General features: G+C 30.6%; 1 pseudogene; it reads left to right on the plus strand.

Moving 5' to 3' along the window:
* Positions 1-318: 318 nt before the first annotated feature.
* On the plus strand, positions 319-1,111 carry LOC110825136 (agamous-like MADS-box protein AGL62 pseudogene; annotated as a pseudogene).
* The last annotated feature ends 6,745 nt before the right edge of the window (positions 1,112-7,856 follow it).

The following is a 7,856-nucleotide window of genomic DNA, read 5'->3' on the forward strand; positions in this document are numbered from 1 at the left end:
TATCCATCTAGCTATGTATCTATATAAGTTAAAATAATGATGATTTTGCAAATTGTATAAAAGTACAGCTAAAATTTAACTTTAATTGTCCAGATTTTTCCTACCATATATTTCAATAAGGAGGAGATTCTCAAGCAACCCTAAACAAGTAAATTATTAAAACAAGAAAATATATACAGGATGTCTACCTAAAATTTATTAATTCACAACCTTGATTCAAATCTCCTATAAATATCACTCATTTCCCCCTCTTTCAATACAAATTATTTCTCTCCATTAATCTCTCTATTAATTTCTCTCTGCACATATTCAATACTTGTGACCATGGCGAGAAAGAGTAAGGGACGACAAAAGGTTGAGATGGCGAAGATGAATAATGAAAGCAATCTCCAAGTCACTTTCTCCAAACGTCGAGCCAGACTTTTCAAGAAGGCGAGTGAATTGAGCACTCTATGTGGGGCTGAGATTGCTATTATCGTCTTCTCACCCGGTTAGAAGGTCTTCGCTTTTGGCCATCCTTGTGTCCAGACTGTGTTGGAACGTTTTGTTAGTGGTAATCCACCACAAGCTGCTTCTGGAACCATGAAACTCATTGAGGCTCATCGAAACACTAGTGTCCGTGAGCTAAACATGCAGCTCACTCAGGTTATTTTAATTTCTTTCCTCTCTTATAAAGCGTTTTCGGTATAAATAATATATATTAATTTTACTACATGTACAGGTTCTGAACCAACTCGAAATCGAAAAGAAGCGAGGCGAGGAGCTTAACCATATGAAAAAGGCAAATGAGAATCAATGTTGGTGGATGGCTCGCAAGAACGATATGAGCTTGACACAACTTCAACAACTGAAGGCCTCTCTCGATGAACTAAAGAAGAATGTGGCTAAGCAAGCTGAGAAGATTGTGATTCATACCCAAAATAATCATCATCCTCATCCTCATCCTCATCATCATCATCCTAACCATCCTTTTTTTCTGGGAAGTTCTTCCGGTGGAGTAGGTCTTCCTTTTGAGACAAAGCCTGCTGGATTCAGTTCTAGCATTGTTCCATTCAACAATCCGAACATGATACCTCCACAGTATCATGGATTTGGCCAAGGATTCTTCTAAGAAAACTTTTGTTATTTATTTAAAATGAATTTTTAATTTTTCCGGCACAGTAAATGCCTTAGTATTAGTCTTTATATTATGTTGGGTTTTAGGATTTTAGCTTCTAACGAGTAAGGGTTTGTTCTAGAAAATAAGAGGCATCTTATTTTATGTTATTTGTTTAAGTATTTTGTAATCGTTCAGTGATACTGCATCTAGTTCTTAATATAAGTTTTTTTCCTTAAAACCATTTGCGCTTGATTATATATATATATAGATGTATATATCTCAAACATTCTACTACGCTTTTTTTTTTGTCATGCCTTGTGACACTATCAACTGCTACCTATATAACATATCGTAATATCTATTATTTTAATATATAAACAATTATTATCAAAATATTTACTCATTTATATTCACCATACAAAATATAGAACACATATATACAAGAGTTTAGCCTCTTTTATATATATATATGTGTGTGTGTGTATATATATATATAGTGACCTATTATCTCATATTTATTGTACACCATACCTCGAGAGATTGAGGAAAGTTTAGAGCTTGAGGTAAGCATACTAGAATTTTTCAATATCAAAAGCTTTCAGGTTAGAGATAGATATTAGATTACACAAGCATGAGTTTTTGTTCTTCGGGTAAATTTATGGAATAATTAGCATGCACAAGAATTAAATTACGTAAAAATTATAATCCAGTATTTTCTTATGTACAATTTAAACGTATGTATGATACTAAATGACTGTATGAATCCAAATAAAAATAGAACATATAGGTTGTCGAGAAGGTAAGTAGTAGATGTATATATAGATCAACTTTAAAAGTATAATATAGTTAATTTATTCTTATTTAACAAAAAATTTGTAAGAACGACATGATAGGGAAAATAAAAATAAATTATTCATTAAAAAGATGATGCATGTACAAAAGTGCCGTTGTATTGAAATGTATATACGTATTTAATCACAAAGCTTGCGATTACACTCCTATATTGAATTTGGTGCTATTTTGGAATCACAAATCTGCTCAGCATATTATTCTCTTTCTTAATTTTTTTCTTATTTCTATTTTCTATATTTTTACACTGGATCTATAACTCGTGTATGTCTACAATTTATATCTTTTTCACATGAAGACATCCTTCTTTGCTCTAAGTTCGGTGTAGGTATCAAATGTTGATCATATTGTAGCTATTATGTGAAGACAGCTACTGAATTTAGAATAAAAAATTTGCTGGCAATGCTTTTGAAATGCAGGGGACACTGCATATGGATTGGATAGATTGATTATATTGTTAGTAGGAGCTAGTTCCATAGAGATGTCATAGCTTTCTTGAAGACAACTATCGTGCAGTGTGCTCTCACCCGAGCACCATCTGAAGTCGATCCACAGCAGCTAAAAGATCTTTCAATCTAAAACCAATAATCTCTTCTATTTTAAGTCTGAACATATTTCTAAACCAGAGTTTCAAACATATATTTATACGGGAGAATTTGACTCTGCTTCCCGGTTCATGTGATCCATTCAATTTTGATTAACGAGGGTCTTATTTTTGTATACTTATCGTACTATTTTTTAAAAAACTCGTAACAAAGAATGAAATTTTTTCGCTAAGGAAAACATATTTCTTACCAGATGCTTAATCAATGCATATAAGTGTGATATTGAGTCTTAAAATTTTATTTCAAAAGATTTACTGTTAAGATATTTTCAGACTAATTTTGTACACTGAAACTAAATTGCTTTCAATTTTGAGAGCAAAATTAATCTTGAGAGCAACAAAGGAGGCCGATAAAGAAAAACATGCTAATAGATTTAAGATTAAATAGAAGAAAAAAAAAAGAAAGAGAAATAGGAAGGGGCTGCTGAATGATGCGTTAACATGGCAATACTATTATGATAGTTTACATTTTGAAGCCTTATGAAACACAAACAGATATGCATGAAGAACATATTGCGTTCAAGGACAAAAATAGAACAAGAAGGCTGGAATATAAAAAATATATAGACACGTTGTTTATATCAATGAGATTATGTCAAATTCAATAATAATGATACGGGAGAATTTAACTTCTCTCTTGTGTTATACCCAGTGCATGACATATTCATTATCAGATAAGATCATCTTTCTGACCATGATAAAATCGAGCCTTCTGAGTTACTTGAGAACAACTAAATGATATGTTAATACGGGAAATGCATAGAAGGGAAAAACTCTTGAACTATTTCACTTTAGTTAATTTGTGCATGATGTAAGAGCATTAGGTTATATAAATGTTCATAAACTTTCTATTTTGTGTTCGAAGATCGTGGCTATTATGATCATTTCAATGCCATTAATAAATTTCTTCTTTGAGATTGAACCAAACTTGATGCAATAATTTATTCATGAATGCATCTAATAATAAAAATAAAAAAAATACTGAAATAAATAAATAAAAAACAAATAGATAGATCATATCGACGAGACTATCAAATTTATTCAGAGTAAAAACATTTTTAACTTCCCCCTAGCGTTTCACCAAATGAACGACATATTAGTTGTTGGATAAGATCACCTTACTCACCATGATAAAACTTAACTTGTTGATTTACATAAAACAATTACATGAATTGTTAGTAAGTGAAATGCATGAAAAAGAATAACTATTGAACGTTAGTTTGTTTTAGTCAATATTAGAGAATTAGATTTTATACGCTTACGTATACTTTTCATTTTTGTATTTGTCATGATCATTAATGCGCCAAGGATGAATTTCTTCCTCAGTTTAAATCAAGTAGTAATAATTTGTTCAAAAATGCACCAAGTGATAGAAGCTAGATAAGAAGACTGGAACATAAAAAAAATATAAACATATAAACTATTTGGATAAAATTATATTAAAATTCACTAATAATTAAAGAAATTTAACTTATCTCTAGCATTATACTAAATGAATGATATACTAATACTTGAATAAGATCATCTTGACGACCGTGATGAGAACAAATTTTTTTATTTAGTAGAAAATAATTAAATGAACTATGAATAAGGAAAATACATTAAAGGGAATTTAGGTTCAACATGCTTGTGTAAACTTTCTATTTTTATATTCCAATATCGCCGCACTCATATGATCATTGACGGACGAAGAATAAGTTTTTCCCTTGAGATGTAAGCAAATCAAAATTCATAAATGAATGTTTAACTATGTACTAGTAATAAAGGTAAAGAATTCTTGATAGTATCAGAAATTTAAGTTTTGGATTATGTCAAGATATTCCTTACCTTATATTTCAATGAAAAAAGGATTGTAGCCAGAAAGGTAAATGCATAAAAGTTAAGTAAATCCACCTAACTCAACTTGGATAGCCTCAAGTGGTACCTCCAAACCTTATAAATACCTTGCGTAGTTTACAATCGTCAATTGCAATAATAGCATACTTACATCCTCTCATCATAATCTCCATTATCTTCTTCTCAATTTGCCGAGGTTATCTTTTGTTATTTTCAGTTTTAGCAATGGCAGATGAGGGGACATCAAGTAAAAACAAAAGTCATCAAAAGATCGAGTAAAAAAAGATGGAGAATGAAGCCAGTCTCCAAGTTATCTTCTCAAAACATCGAAGTAGCCTTTTTAAGAAGGCGAGTGAACTTTGCACTCTTTGTAGACCAGATGTTGGCCTTATTGTTTTCTCCCCTGGAAATAGGGCCTTCTGCTATGGCAATCCTAATATCGATATTGTGATTGATCGTTTTCTTAGTATTGATGTCCATCCAACTCGAGATCCTGACAACGACAATGATACTCAACAAACAATCAGTAGGATCACTGAGGTGTTAGCAACTTATTTGTTATCTTTTTTTTATAATATCCATTTATGATAATCCAAAAATTATCATGAGTCACTAATACTTAAATCTATGACATTACGTGATATATTTTGAATTTTTTGTTGGACTTTTAAATCTTTAGCCTAATTGCTTATCTAATGTTGCAAATACATGAATATGTGTATATGATAACAGGCTCAAGACAAGAAGGAGGCAGCAAGGAAGCGAGGTAAAGAGCTCAAACAAAGAAGAAAAGGCTTGATGAAAGAGCTTTGGTATACGCGTTCAATGGACAAATTTAACCTAGAAGAGCTTGAAGTTTTGGATGTTGGTATGAAGGCCTTGTGGAATGATGTTGCCGAACTCGCAAAGAAGCTAAAGAAGGAACAAGGTAACTCGAGTTCAGCCGAGGGTTCTCCAAGGGATGACGGGATGTTTTACTCAGATCCAGCAATGAAGACCTTGACTACTCTCCCCATGCCTAGTATGCCCAGCAACCCAACTCATGAATATGCCCCCAGCAGTACTAATTCAACTCCTCCCCTGAGTAGCTTCTGTAACCTAGACTCTGGCAATCCCAACATAATGATGATGGATAACCCGTTGAATGATTCAAGCATGGCGTTAGATCCTGTTGATGACTTGATGGCCATGCCTAGGGATCTCTTCAATAATTTAGTTATGATTGAGTCAGATGATCCAATTGCAGCACTTAATGCAGGAGATAATCCAGACATAATGTCTGATGCCTTCGGGAACCAAATTGCAACAATGGATATTAATATGTCAAATGATCCAAATATCGGGCCTAATGAGTTTTTTAATCCGAGTACTATGCCTCATGCACCAAATGATCCCATTAGCACAACATCCAATCCTCTAAATATGATACGTATTGTGCCAGATGATTCAAATCTAAACTCAGTATTTGATGGCTTCACTCTAGAGATGCTGTTTGCGGATCCATTGGATGATGAGAACTTCATTGTGGACAATCCAAATGAGGCGGCTAACGGTGATAATCCGAAAACAATGCCGCCTCCTCTTGCAGGGAATGTTCTAGGAAGCGGCCAAGGAATTTAATGACTAAGTTTGTTGATTATCTTGAAATGAATCAAGGGCTAGTTTGAAGAGTTTCAGTATCGTGCCTTTTGTTTTTGTTTGTCTTGTCTTTCAAATAATGATTTGGGAATTTGGGATTTTAATTGGCTTGAGTTTTATATTTGCTTACTTTCAGGTGGTGTTCTTGTGCGTGCGTGTGTGTGTGTTTTTTTTTTCTTTATAAATGTTGTTCTTGTTAGTCTTGGATCGAGTTAATAAGTATATGTGTGTTTCATGAGTGTTGTTTATTTTACATTCTTGTTAAGTACAATTCCGCAAATCTTTAAAAATATTTAATCTTCTATAATCACCCTATAAAGTACATTTATATAATAGTTCCGTCTCTTTATATATATGTGTGTATGTATATGTAACACCCAAAAACTCCATTAGTTGTTTTCATGATTTTTACTAACTTTTATTTCTGTGTGGGTAAGTGGTGTGATATTCTTACTGCGCTAATGTAGCTCACTCTTTCATTAACCATTTCAGATCAAGAGTACCAAGATCTAGAGCTCGATCCACATGAATGTTGCGAGTAGGATGTCCAGTTGTTTATTTTTCGTTTATTTTTTTGATTTTTCATTATTTCATTTAAGAGGGTCATTCCCGTAACTCTATTTGAGTAATCTGAATTATTGTGTAAGGAGTGTAAACCCTAACTATTTATTTCGTTTTCGCATTCAATTCATATTTATTTCCTTTCAACTTCACGAGTCATTACAAAAATTTTATTTACTTAAAAAATAATAATTATTAATAATAAAATTAGTAGGTTGAGCAGGGCTCCCCCATAATTGTTGGAGTCAAATTAAGAAATTTATAGGCATGAATAACTTATTGAGAGTCTTACTTCGTTCAATGGTTTCTTTTTAATATTTAATTCATGAGTTAAATAAATAATTATTTTTTATAAACTAATTGTTTTTGTAAATTAATAATTTAATAAGCATAATTAACAATAAATAATTATATATTTAAATTAATTAGTGTATTAATAAAAATATAGTGATTAAATCAGTGAAATTATTATGTTTATTTTCTTTTAATTACAGTATCTGTAATGGGTAAAAACATTAACCTAATTCTTTTGATAAAAAAATTAATAGAAACCATATAATAAAAGAATAGTGATTATACTTTTAACTTTTAATATTTTCTAAATTAAAGATTCCACCGTTGGTTATTACATTAGTCATACAATAGTTTATATCTATAAAAAAGTTCAACCATCAAAATCCAATGCCTATTTTAATGATACGTACTTATCATCACCAGTAAATGGACGACACACATTTATCTTTTTTAATGTTTAAATAATTTATTACATATTTTTTTCTATTTAAAAAAAATACATGTAATAATATATAATTTTGACAATTTATTCTTTTGTTTAGCACCAATTATATTTTATGTAATTAATGCTTATTATGTGAAAATATTATGTATTAATTTTCTAGACTAAAATTGAGTTGATTATGTGAAAATATTTAAAATAATTTTTATAATTAATGATTGTAATAGCACGTTCCTTAAAATAATGCCAATAACCAACATATTTAATCCATTAATTGAATAATTTATATTAACTTAGATATAATTCAATTATTTTATTTTATCATAAAAATATGATTTATGTTGGTGTTTTGTTAATTTTACATTATAAATGTAATATCCGGAATTAATTTTAATATTTTTAAAATTAATGTATAAATATAATTTTTAAATTTTTATTTAATGTAAAAATGAAGAAAAATAGGTAGAGGATGAATTGAAAATAATTTTGAGAAAAATGGGTTAAATTTTGGGTTCTGTGAGTATTTTTAAAAG

The sequence above is a fragment of the Carica papaya genome, chromosome 1, assembly GCF_054855325.1.
Source record: "Carica papaya isolate Zhongbai chromosome 1, ASM5485532v1, whole genome shotgun sequence".
NCBI lineage: Eukaryota > Viridiplantae > Streptophyta > Magnoliopsida > Brassicales > Caricaceae > Carica > Carica papaya.